At 41.4% G+C, this 13,969-nt stretch overlaps 1 protein-coding gene across 2 annotated transcripts in view; it reads left to right on the top strand.

Annotated features, from left to right (window-relative positions):
• The window catches only part of KLHL29 (kelch like family member 29), a 387,476-nt gene that overhangs the window by 51,047 nt on the left and 322,460 nt on the right, over positions 1-13,969 (top strand). The gene's annotated exons all lie outside the window — the stretch shown is intronic.

The raw sequence follows: 13,969 nt of genomic DNA, 5'->3' as shown, positions 1-13,969 counted from the left end.
CAGAGAATTAAATTTATGTAAACTTCTGGTGTCTATGCACTGAGATGCTGTAGTAACATTTTAAAAAAATGCTTGCATGTAGTTCTAGGGACCTAAAGTGGTAATTACAGGGATTCATGCCTGTAAGGCTTTGATATTAGGCTGTAATATCTTTCCCACTTGGTTACCTTTGTTCAGCCCATGATTGAGAAATTAACTTTACTTGGACTTATGTTCAGTGAATTGGTCCCAGTAAAGAAAATACTTTCTGAGTAAGAGTTGGCTGTGTTGGAATAAACAAAAATGTACTTATGGACAGCTGAGGCTGAAAAAAACAGGCTTCTTGAGAAAGATTACCAAAGAGAAAGACAAATATATCAGCAGTTATAAAAGTAACTTACTTTACTTTTTAATACACAAACATGCTTGAGTTGACTTTAGATGTATAATTTCAAGTTGTTATCTTTTGCTCATAATCTAAAGAGAATTCACTGATACAGAATAATAGAATGGTTTGGGTTTGTAGGGACTTCATCTAACACATCCAATAAAATTTTCTTTAAGCCTTAGTCTGTTTAAACCCTTATATTAAACCAAAGTTTTAATACTTTGTTTTTTAAATTAAATTTGAAATTATTACATTTTAATCTCATATAACTGAGAAATATTTGTTTTAATACAACTTAGTATGAATTTCATTATGCTTTCTTAAGGAAAAAAAATCATTTTACTGACTTGTAACAGTTTTTCCATTTAGTGGACTGTTTAATTTATAGCCACTAAAAGTAAAAGTCTTTTTTGCATAACTCAAAGGATTGTTTTAATGGCCCTGACAAAAAAAATCCATTAAAATTTCATATCAGCTCCAAAGCAAGACGTTTCCACTTGCTATACAGTTTTTCTTTTGGTTACTTTTTTTTTCCCCCCCACTCTTTTCTGTGTTGTGAGCAAACTGAAGAAAAGACCATGTGAGTGTAGTCAGATCCTGTTTCCACTGTTCCAGTGTGTAACTTCAGCAGGAGAACTGGCCTCCCCTCAGTGTGGACTCCTCAGCCTCTTTCCATTGGCCAGGACAAGCTTTGAGTGGATGGAGGGAAGCAAATCCCAGTTCCTTGGTCTGTGTTGGCTCCCAGCAGCTTTTCCAGTGCTGCTTTTGGCAGCAACCCTGAAAGCAACTGAAGACTTGAGCTGTGCCAGGAGGTGACAGTGGTTAATGTTGGTTCCTCTTGCCACAGAACTGATTTGTAACTCACACCTGAACACAGTTTATGGAAGTGAGAAGGGATGAGACCAAGTGAACTATGGGTGTCCCTATCACCAAATATTTCTTTCATCTGGTTTCAGAGAGGTTGATGCTGCAAGGGTCTGTAATCTGATATATTGCTAATCCCCATATAGACACATAAATATGTGCTGAGATATATATTATTTTTTTTCTCCAAGAGGGAAAACCTTGGAGCTGTAAGTCTAACTAGGTTGTGTTCACCTTGGTTTTGTAGGCTGGAGATGAGAAAATGAACAAGGAAATGTTCCAGCCTTCCAGCTCTTTTGCTAACCTGTGGGAAGTCTGGGTAAAGAGTGGTGTATCTGTCCACATGGAGGCCATAAAGGTGGGATGAAATGGGTGAAACTCACAGCTTTAATAATTCTCTAATGAGTTGGTAGCAACATTTCTTCCTCCCTGGCACTGGTTTAAGTTTTGCTTGGAACTGATCTACTGTATGAAGAGCAAGAGTGCTTCAGTGGATGAAATATTCCATGTTTAAAATTGAATGGGCGGAGAAAATTAACTTCTGCTGAACAAAAAATAAATCCCAATGACTTCTGATCTTCTATTACAAATAGCTTAAGTCAAGTCAGCCTGCATTAAGCAATCAACAAGTAACACTTTTGTTTTCACCAACTTCACTTACCTCCTGCTAATTTTCATCAAGATTCCAGATAATACACTACTAACCATTATTTTCTCACCTAGTTTGCTCAGTACTGACAGATAATAGATGATCCTATTACAAATAGATTTGACACTGCATCCATGAAAATGTGAAAATTGGAGTCTCTCGTCATTATTTAAAATGTGTGCTCGCTCACTCAAATGAGGTATAAGAGTCTACTTTGGAGATAAAGTAGTCCAGATTGCTGGAAAGGCTGCTCCAGTGTCACCCAGGTTAATGTAGATGTATTATGTATTTATATAGCCTATAGGAGGATAACTTTTTAGCAAGTGATTTGAACTGAATATGCACTTGATCAGGACTCTCATTAATAACCCATGGCCACACTGTTCTCCTGGTAAGAACTTACCCTTGCAATCACAAAGATTAATTCTGGGGCTGTCTACTGCAGTTTGGGAGAATGAGTCCAAAGAAACAGGTGAGTCATACGGAAATGTGTATAAACTGAACTGTAGATTAAGATCCTGCACTGTCCCTGATATTTTGATTAAAATGGCCATTTTTTTCAGTCACAGTTCTGGAATTTGAAATAAAAGTGGTTTTCCCTGAAGGTCATGTGTGCTTGCTCACACTGCATCTCAGTTGAGGGCCTGGTGTCAAACTCTTAAGTTATGTGCTTGAGATATCAGAGATAAATTGACTTCTTTCCATTAGATTTTAGGTCATGTCCATGTTTCCAAAAGAATTGCAGTAATGTCATCAGGAGTTAGTAGCTGATGGATTGACACACAAAGTGGGATTTGAGGTGAAGGAGGGAAGAATTGGTTAAAAATGAGACAAGAAGAATTTTCTCTCGTACTAGTAACTGGATTTCCCTGTTTGTGGGTCATAAGAGACCAGCATATTTGAAGTTCTTTAGAGAATAGAAATCATCCATGGACTGTTCGGAAATTCATTATTTTGAATTACTGATTTTAATTTTAATCCTAGTTATTGCAGAAGCCCTGCAGCTCAGCAAAACAATTTTGATAGACTTTCTCCTCAACAATGTATATACCCCTAGTATGGCCCTTGTGGAAGTGGTCTTGGACCAGAGAATTGTCTGGACTACTCACATGAGGGCAGGGAGTGTTTTGAGAGTCTCTGAATTATGCATATGACAAATGTGGACTGTAAGAGAGGACACTTGAGTGAGGAGCATTTGGTTGAAGGTGACGGATGAGATGGAGAGCTTGCACCTGAAAAGTTCATCACCAGATATGTACTGATGGGGAGATGGGAAGAGAAGGCCTTTTTACTAATCCTGACATTGCTGTTAGGCCATGAGTTAAAAAAATGAGAATGTAAACAGCAGGATCCCTGGTGCTGGAGTATGATCATTGTACATTCTCTCTGTCATCAGCATATTCTCTATGTCAATAAATGGGAGTGTGGTAGTCTTAATCAAAGCCTTTGATGACAGGCTGCAGGACACTGCCTGAGGCTGTAAGACAAATAACAGTAGTCTTCTCCGTGGGTGCTATCTGACTTGTAAAAATGAGTACCTTCCTGCCTGTGCCAGTGCTGGTTTGTTAGACTCAGGCAAGCTCTCTGCTATCCGTGCAGCTGCTGAACTTGCACGTGTTTTAGTCAGAGCTGTAAACAGGAGCACCAAGGGAAGCACTATGCTTTGTCTCCACAGATACGTCAAAGCTTCTTTCTCAAAGCACGAGGAAGATGGCAGTAATTCAGTGATGGAAAATTCCTTCTTGTATTGCCTCAATTCGAAGTGATTCTATGGGAACTGTCTTCCAAGTTTGTTGAGGAAGCTTGCTGGCTGGGAGGTGCTGGAGGTAGCAGTGGTGTGTCACCCACGTAGCATGCAACTGAAAATATGTGATGGCCAGGATAATATAAATCCTCCAGGAAAATGATTTTTCTCCACTTATCTTGTATGTAGGTATCTGGATGACTGCAAGCAGTGCTGACTCTCCTTAGGGAAGGTTAGTGCTCAGACTACCCACTGCTGAAAGTTTCTTGGCACCATATGTAAAAAGCCTAAACCCTGTGTTTTTATATAACCTAATTCTTAAATTAAATCTAGCAGCTCAATTTTAACAGCATGATCTCCTTACACAATTGAACGAATTCTGTGATGGTCATACGTGCTAAATTCTACAATTTGCATCAGGAGAACAAATTCTCACTGTGAAGGAATTGCTTCTTTTTCCAGTTATTCTCATGGAATCCAAAGTTTGATTGACTGTAACCTGCGCACCTCCCACACTTCCTCTTCTGTCTTTGCTTGCTTTCTTTTCTCTAAAGGGGATTTTTTGTAGCTGATCTGTTTATTCTGCTGTTTCTTTGGGGATGACAAATTAAGCCACAGGTCTTTTTTTAGTGTTACCATTGGGAGATGGAGAGAGGAGATTTAGGGCTCTGTTACTCTGGTGTTCTGCTGATACTCAGCTTTGGAAGTTTGGTTCATTCCTTTGGAAGAGTGGCCAAGATCTGTGCCTCAGTGGTGTGATGGTTTGACTCTTGTCATTTTAATTTTAATAGTGAATTGGGATGTAATAAATAGGACAGCTTGTAAAGGGTTCAGTAAGAGAATTATAATTAATACCAGTCAACAGGAGCTTCTGGAAAATAGATCCTGTCAAGCTAAGCTGGTGCTCATTAAGTGTTTTTCATGTGATTGCAAGTTTGGTATTTATGGTATTTGGCTTCTACAAGGCATTTGACTTGGTGACAGCATTTTGATTAAGAAACAAGAACAGTATAGAAACATAGATACAATTTGATTTTGCAGGTGTGAGGGATGGGAACTGAGCTTGCCCATCTTCACACATTTCAATTTTGCACCCTCTCCTAAGCCAGTTTTCCTGGACTCCTTCTGAAGTCACTGGAGAGGAGAGTGGGCCATTGCTCCACCCTGAGTTGACATTAGGGGAACATGAGCTTGTGGGACAAAGCTCTTACTGCCTGTGTCAACAAACTGTGTAGATCCATAAGAGAAGTTCAGGGAGGCTGTGCTAAATCTGGGTCTGACCATACTGCAGACACTCCCAGAATGTTGTGTTCAGGTCTGTCTGCACCTCTAGGAGGTGGACGAGATAGTGAGTAGATTAGATGTAGAGTACACGAGTGATGATGGTGGCTAAGGGTGGAAAAACACACCTTAGAGCCACTGGGATTTCTTGCAGACATTCATTACCCTAGTCCAAGAGAAAGAAAGAATTTATTAGCTTTTCTATTGGGGAGAGTTTAGGAAAGAAGAGTCTTCAGTCTGTTTAACAAAAATATAGCAAGAGTCATTGTCTAGAAATGAAAGCCAAGAAAATTCAAAATAAATAATGGAAAAAATCCCCAAACAAATAGGTTTTGACAGCCAGAATAATTAATCACGAAAATCTTTTGCCAGGACCCAGAAGGCATCAGTAGAACGTCAGTAACTTTGGCAGTTTGGGTTTCTTTTTCTTCCTGAAAAAATCAACATGTTAAGCCATGTGCCTTATAACACGTAAGAGAATCAGACTGAGGTCAAAAAAGGACTGCTATGATTATGCAGTCTGTTAAAAGTATATTGGTCCCTGTGAAGAGAATATGGTTTTCCCTGTTCTGGTCAGGCTCTCAGAGCCTTATTTGCATAGGGATGTTGCATTCCCTGGCATATGGCAGTGTAAGTTCAGATCATAAGAGAAGGGGTTGCTTTTGCCCTTTTGAGCACAGGCTGTTGTTTCCAAGCTATGGTACTATGCTCTCCTCTTCCTTTTTGTAGCATCAGACCCAACAGGATGAGCTGTCATCATCCCTCATGTCTCTGGTACATCATGAACCAAGTGCAGTTCTCTCTTGGTTTCTTGGCATTGTGCAAGGCTTCAGATGAGATGAGGAGGGACACAAAGTCTCTGAAGAGCCAAGTACTTACTTTGCCACCATCTTGACTTTTTTTGCAGCAGCCTGATGCTATCCTGCCGCTCTCCAGCTTCCTAATAGCATTTCTCCCATACTATAAAAGGCACGATCTGGCTGCTCGTACATCACCTGCAGCTGGTTATGTTACCTGACTCCCGGCAGTCTCTGAGAGTCTTACTGCAAGAGTAGGGCTTTGTATTAAAAAACATCAGGAAATGGCAAACCAACAGGTTTTGTTCTGTTTCTGCTGACTTTTGACAAATATCTGGAAAAGACATTGAACTTCAGAAAGTCAGTTCATAGTGTCAAAGAAGCTGAGGTCTTCTCAGTCTCAAATATTTTAGTTCTTTGAATGTGAGTCTCTCCAGCTGCTTCAGTGAAGCATTGACATGGAGAAAATATGTTAGTCAAGCTGTCCTAAAACTTTCGGTCTTTTAATCTCAATGCCTTCAAACTATTTCAAAAAAGGTATCTTTGCTGGTCTTTGCTTCAACAAAGAGATGAAAGATGCTTCAACAAATACACTTCCTTGCCTGCTACCTTCAAACTAGAAGTTTAGAGGGCTTTAAACTAAAGTTGCCAGTGGAGAGGAACCTCAATCCATCCCAATCCTATCTGTTTGATGGCAGTGCCAGCAAGAGATGCCCAGAGCCTGGAGAGGGAATTGCAGGCCTGCAGGAGAGCACCTGAATCCAAGCCAGCTTCCTCAGGAAACTTAATGTCACTGTGCAGATGTGGTGTGGGGAATAAACAAGAAGAGTCAGAGACTTGCATGCCTGCAGGGCTGTGATCTTAGTGGGCTTGTGGAAACATGCCAGGATGGTTCCTGTGACTGGAGCTTTGGAATAGAAGGATCTAGGCTCTTCAGGAAATGCAGGAGGTGGAAATAAGGAAGAAGTGTTAGTGGCCAGCTAGAGTGCATGGAGTTCTGCCTGGGGATTGATGAGAAGCTGACTGAGAGCTTATGGGACAGGTGATTAAAGGGAGGGCAGGGACAGGTGATTTTTCTGCCTTGGTCTTCACTGACAGATGTTCCAGCCCCACTGCCTGAAATGCTGGAGGCAAAGGCAGTGAAGGGGAAAGAACTGCCTGCTGTGGGAGAAGATAATTTTGAGAACATCTAAGGAAGCTGCAGGGGCACATGTCCTTGGGACATGATGAAAATGTGTCTGTGGGTTCTTAGGAAACTGGTGGATGATATCACTAAACCACTGTCCATCATATTTGATAAGTTCTGTCAGTATCATGAAGTTCCCACTGATTGGAAGAGAAGAACACCTCCCATTGAAGAAGGAAGACATGGAGAACTATAAACCAGTTAGTCTTATCTCAGTGCCTGGCAAGGTCGTGGAGCAGATTCTCCTGGAAAGGCACATGGAAAATCACAAGATGACTAGTGACAGCCAGCATGACTTCACTGAGGGCAAGTCATGCCTGACAAATCTGGTGACCTTCTAATGATGGGTTAAGAGCACTGATGGGTAAGGGAAACACAGCTGATGTAATCTACCTGGACTTGTGCAAACCTTTGATGCTGTTCCATGTGACATTTTTGCTCTGAACTGTGGAGATGTGAATGCGATGGCTGGACCACTCGATGGATAAAAAATTGGCTGGTTGGTTGCACTCAGAGTTGGGGTCAATACATCAATGTCCAAGTGGAGAGCAGTGATGAGCTGCATTCCTCAGGGGTCAGTTTTGGGACCAGCACTGTTTGACATCTTTGCTGGTAACATGGACAGTGGGGCTGAGGCACCCTCAGCAGGTTTGCTGGGACAGTGACCTGTGTGGTGCAGGTGACACGCTGGGGGGAAGAGATGCCATCCTGAGGGGCCTGGACAGGCTTGAGAGGTGAGCACATGTGAACCACATGAAGCTCAACAAGGCCAAGTGCAAGATCCTGCACCTGGATCAGGGCAGTCCCAAGCACCAACACAAGCTGGAAGGAGAATGGGTTGAGAGCAGTCCTGGGGAGAAGGAGCTGGGAGTGCTTGTGGATGAGAGGATGGACAGGACCCAACAATGTGCACTTGCAGTGTCACCAAGGGTCTTCTTCTTAGGGCCATGAAGATGATCAGGTGGCTGGAGCATCTGTGCTATGAAGAAAGACTGAGAGAATTGGGGTAGTTTAGCCTGGAGAAGATTCCAGGGAGGCCTTGTAGGCCTCCTTAAGGTACTGTAAGGCAGAGGTAAGAAAGCTGAGGGACTTCCTGCAAGGGCATGCAGTGATAGGACAAAGGGGAATGGCTTTAAACTGGAAGAGCAGATTTGGGTTAAGTGTTAGAAGGAATTTTTTTACTGTGAGGGTGGTGAGACAATGGCACAGGTTGCCCAGAGAAGTTCTGGCTGTCCTATCCCTGGAAATGTTCAAGCCAGGTTTGATGGTGCTCTGAGCAATCTGGGCTAGTGGAACGTGTCCTGACCATGGCAGGGGGTGTGGCAAGATGATTTTTGAGGTCCCTTCTGCCCAAACAATTCTGTGATTCTGTGACCTTCATCCAATCTCCAGGAAATCCAGTGGACTTCAATGAATTGTGAAGCTGACTCCACTTTAAGGCACTGAACTTTTTCACTAGACTGTATGTATTTGTCTTCAAAGAACCCTCACTATTAAGAGTTAAGAATTTTTAACTGAACATTTATGATCCATTAGAGTGCTGTAGTTTTTGAATAAACAATCTTTTCAGTGCTTTGTTTTTGCACAGGAATATTTTACATGTATTTTTTTTGAAGCCCAGACATATCAGCAGCTTTTCTTGAGCTTTTAACGGGAATTAAAAAGTAAATAAACTGGGAATGAGTTAGAAGTTTTTACCTGCATCCTAACAGTGATCTCATTTTTGAGTCTAAACTACAGCATACCACAGAACTTGATTTGTCTGGATAAAGCAATTCTGTGTTTAACATGGTTTGGGGGAGGAATAGTGAATTACATGCTCTAAGGATGGGCTCCTAAAGTGTCTGTCTGCATTTCTTTCTGGGAGTTTGTTCAGTTGGTTTGGTGTGTATCCTTTAACTTCATTTGCAGTGTCAACTAAAGGCCATTTAAGGAAAAAGATGGGACTTGACAGACTATTAATGCTGGCTAGATCATCTTCTGGGTCTGTAAACTCATTACTAACCTGTAATCCGTACATCTTCTAGTGTTTTGAAAGCATTTTTTAAATAAAAAAGCGTCTGTAAATTATCTTGGCAAACTTTATCATAATTGCTCATTGCGTTCGAGTTTGCAAAAATGGCTTTGTTTATGATGTGGTATTTTTAATGGCATATTTCACTGTTTCCATTTAAACTTCGAAGTGACATCTTTGTTTTTCCCCTTTAAAGAGCAGCATAATCCAGATGTCTGTCAAAAGAGTTGTTGATGTAGCATTTTATGAGTAATCCTTATGTTTGAGGTTTTTGTTTTGTCAGAACTGTTTGCCAAGCTCTGATGAAGCTCCCCATGAATGTTATTGATGTATACTTCCTTTTAAAGAAGTGATTATCCAGGCAGAAACACAAACTCAACAGCCAGTTTGAAACCACAAATGTTTTCTCAAAAGTTCTGTGATGTCACAGGAGGAGTTAATTTGTCGATGTAATGGAACAGGGGGGATACTGAGTGAATATTATTCTCCCCTTCCCCTTATTAACCCTTTGAAACACAGGCCAGCATTTGAGTTTGGGAGGCTTCAGCTATTGCACAGAATGACCTCAGGGGTTACTGTGTGTCTAAATCTTTGATGAAGAGCTGTTCAGAGTTCCCAGCCTCTTTTCAGAGAGATGAGTGGGATTGCAAGAAACTCAGTAAAACATACCAAGTAGCCTTAGGTATCTAGCAATTATCATTTCAAACCCAGAGCTGATGGTACAGTGATGTTCTCATTTGTTGCTGCTCAAAAGTTTTCTATAAATATTTAACATTTTGCATGTGCAGACATCCTTCTCTAGTCATTTTTTCTCCAGTAGTTCCTTCTTTTAGGTGGCTGGGACTTAAATTCTTTGGACCTTAGTGAGGGCTGGCAGCACTGCCAGGCTTTTCCCAAACATTTCAGAATCCTTATGGCTTGCAAATGCCCTGGGATCTGCAGACCTCACAGCATTTTAGCTTGCAAATTAGTAGTTGGCTGGTTGTCAGTTGGGGAAAGGAGAGAGCTGTAAATTCTGTAATAAATAATATATGAGGGTAAACATAACAATAGTATTCTGCAGACATCGTGGTGCAGAGCAGTCAATCCTTACCATAAAGTCAGGTGGGACTGTGGAAATGGATGCATCCTTCATTTCCAGCCCTGTGTTTTATTTTTTCTATCCCAGCCTGTAACTCTTGGCTGCAGCTCTGCTGAACTTCAGATCCTGTGTAGCTTCTTGTGGGATCTGTAATTACTCCCTTCTCAGACCGCTTGCTTGGCTTCTGGCAACAGTAGGACAACAGGTCACACCAGGCATTATAGAGCTTTTCATGCTAAACATGCTAAAGATAACAGATAAAGACAGCAGCACAGAGTTGTTCCCATCCTGGCAGCACTGACACCTTCGGTGTGTCAGTCTCTGCTCACCTCCTGTGTCCATACAACTTCCCAGCCTTGCTGAGCTCAGCTGTTTGCAGTGACTCATTTGATTTGGCAAATATATTGCCTATAGCACCCTTCTGCTGCCTGTAAAGCCTCCACTTAGACTGCCTAGTAAGTGTTCATACTTTATGTTGGTGTCATTTTTTGTCCCCTCTCTCTGATTTGCTTTCCTTTGCCTTGTTTATTTGCAAAGAGAGGGTGTTCTGTGCCTGGCATTCCACTCCTGTTCTTCAGCCCCTGCCCCAGGCCGTGGTACCTGGCTCAGGAGAGGTTGTTTGCAGGGCAGGGCATCTTGTAAAGGGCATTTTAAGGCACTTTGTGCATCAGAGTTGATTTATAGCTTTTCTGCACAGGCAGGCTGTCATAGAATGTTTTTGTGTTAAACTTTTTCTGGGTAATTAACCTGCAATAACTATGCCCACATCCTTGGCTTCATCCTTCTTGTCCAAATAGTTTTTTCAACCAGAGGTGAGATGTGAGAAGGCATTGCATGCAGCATTGCATCGTCACTGAGGTCTGTGTTGTGCAGCTCTGCTGTAAAGTGATCTCTTGTTCAGGGAGGCTCTGAAGCAATGAGTCCCTCATTGCAGTACTGAGTTTCCAAATGTTTCTGCCTGTTCCTTGCCCTTCTTCAAGATCTGCTGCATGGCTTTTGGATACTTTATCTGCGACAGAAGCTCTGAAACAGTGTATTGCTGCATAAGAAAATTGTGGGTTTGCCTTAACACAGTATGAAATCATTGTCTTCCTCATCCTCTCTTGCCTTTTGGAAGGTTCTTGTCTAATTTACTACTTAAAGCTGAGCTTTCTGCTAGCTGCTTGTGCTGTTACCATATCTCATTGTTTGCTGGTGCAGCTGAACTCTTCTTTGGCCAATCCAGAGCTGTAGAGGGGAGTCCAACTGATACAGCGCCTCTCTCTAAAAGATCCAGACCTGCTTCTCACTGACCAGGTATTTCATGCCAGAGGCACTTCTGATTATTACATCCCTTCATGAAGACTCATGTTGATGAGAGATGAGCTTTACTTTACTCATAGTAACTTTTCATACCGTGGTCTGCAGCTGATTTAACTTGAAGGAAGAGCTCTCTCCTTCAGGAAGGAAGGGATGGCTTTAGAGCCAGTTGCTTCAAGTCCCTTAATTTAGAAGCATAGACACAGGACAGAATCCTTAACCAGTCCATTTTGCAGTAGTTAGGCTCCCAAAGGAGAGATAAGGGAATGCAGGTTTTACCTCTGTGCAGGGTAGTACAATATGATGAGAGACAACCCGGGCTTGCTGTTGAAAGCTCCTTGCTGTGTTTCTGCTTTTTCCAGTTTCAGTATTTTATTTTAGTGGTTCAGAACTGCCTGGCAGGTGTTGCTCCTTCACAATGGTAACTGCAGTAAAGTTGTGGTAACCTTAAAATCCTTTCTTATAAGCATCCAAGATTTTCTAAAGCAGGGGAAAGAAAACTCAGCCAAATTCTGGTAAATCATGTAAATTGCAGTATGTTAAAGACCATGAAGTCTGTCTTCGTATTTCCCCAAGTAGTTTTTTACAATTCTGGAACTGTGTGTCCAAGAGTAAGCAAACAGATTTTGAACTTTGATTTGTGTACCATTTTCATGGTGACAGGTAATTGCTTTTCTTGTTCCTACATTTCCTTCTGATTCTTCTTTCTTCATGTCCCATATCCAGCTGTGAGTTCTGTTTTGCCTTTCTATATCACACTGCTGTCTAGAGCCTGCAATGTGCTTTGTCAATATCCTTCATGTCTTTCCTTGTTGAGGTGACAGAGAAAAAGGTTTCCTTCATGTAAAACTGTCATTTGCTTCTCAGGCTTCTTCCCTATCTGAAACCCATTTTACTTTTACTAGTCTCGAATGTTTTTTTCCTGTTCTGTGAAGTTCTGGAACAGGAGTCCTGAGATGGCTTTGGAGAAGTGTGTGATTCCCTAAGGAGATCTCTCAGAGTAGCTGTGGCCTAATGTTGCCCTTGGAGATGATGGGGTAACTATGATATGATGAGTCACTATGCAAAACAGAAATTACTCCCTTGAGTAATTTCCCCTTTTTTCTTTCCATAAACTACCTCATGAAAACAGTGCTCTTCTCAACAAACTAAAAGCAAAACAAAAGATTCCCTTTTTGTTTCAGTGTTTTTAGGCAGTTCATGGTATATTCCTTAGTCATCTTGTGAAAGTCAGAAATACTCAATTAAAAAGTCACAACAATGTATTCAAGAAGTGTTAATTGGCTAAATAAGTAGACCAGCTATTAGAAAAGCCTTAGCTCCAAAATGAGGCTCAACCTGTAAACACAATAGACCCAAGAAGAGCATGGACTTCTGTTTGGTGAACTGTAATGATGAGGGATAATGCAGACAACATGTTCACATTTTCATGTTTTCCCTAGCCTTTCATGTGCATCCTCTTTTATCATGGTATGTTTTTAAGAAACTAATTTGCAGCTGGCTAGTGGTTAGACAGAACAGAGTTTTTTCTGCATGTAAATGTTCTGTGTGTGTTATTGAATCATAGATATGGTTTGGGTTGGATGTTGGTGAAGCCTGTCAGTGGAAGGTGCTCTGCCCATGGCAGGGGCTTGGAACTGTATGACCTTTAAAGTTCCCTCCAGCCCAAAGGTGGCCTTGAACACCTTCAGGTCAGCAGATGGTCTTGACTCTGATCTTCTCCCATAGTGGGTGGTTCATCATTTCCCCAGTCCTTTCCTGTGGCTGGGGCAGTGTGGGTGGAGCACCTGGGACTGAGACTGAGGCAAAAAAAATCATTGAGTATCTTAAGTGTTCTCCATATCCCTGGTAACTAGGTTTCCCATTTCCTTCTGAGGAGGGTCAATATTTTCACAAGTCTTCCCCGCTATCACTAAAGTACCTACAGAAGCATTTGTTGTTGCCCTTGATGTCCTTGGCCAGATTTAGTTCTATCAGCACTTCAGCTTTCCTAACCTGATTTGGGATGTCATTCATCTGGCCCTAATCTCATAATTTTAAACTTTTTTTTAGTGCTTTGATATTTTTTCTTTTTTTCCCTCGTTTCTCAGGCTGATGGTGCATTGTGCCTCTCAGCCAGCTCTCATTACAGATCATTCACTGCGGCATGAGCCATTTGGTCAGCTAGTCAAGCCAAAGTTGCTGTATGCTTCATTTGCAGAAATATAGTAGGAATTTAGCAGTTTAATAAAACTCTTAATGGAGCTCATTGCCTGACTGATCCACAAAGTGACCTTGGATAAGTCATTCAGTTTTTCTGTGTGCTTGTCCCCTTACCATCCTCACCCTCGCTACACCTCTTTGGGCTGTAAATATTCAGCACTGAACCAGTTTCAGGCTTTCACAAGGGAAATTATTTGGGCAGGCTATTTAAACATAGCAAAAGTCATACAAATATTCTGAAATAATATCCTAGCAGGGTAGGGAGATAACTTTCAAGGGGATATTTTGCATGCTGAACTTTCCATAGCTAGCAGGTTGGATTAGTGAAGTGTTACTCTACCGCTTCAAAATTATTATAAATACACAAAAATAAAGTTTATACAAAAACTTTATAAAAAAGAGTTTATAAAATGAAAAAAGGCTTAAGCTGAAGTAATGGGACAAAAGCCCTGATTGCATTGCAGAGAGAAGTGTACTGTAAACTT

This window comes from Prinia subflava, chromosome 2 (genome assembly GCF_021018805.1).
Source record: "Prinia subflava isolate CZ2003 ecotype Zambia chromosome 2, Cam_Psub_1.2, whole genome shotgun sequence".
NCBI lineage: Eukaryota > Metazoa > Chordata > Aves > Passeriformes > Cisticolidae > Prinia > Prinia subflava.
This window is presented reverse-complemented; position numbering and strand designations above follow the sequence as displayed.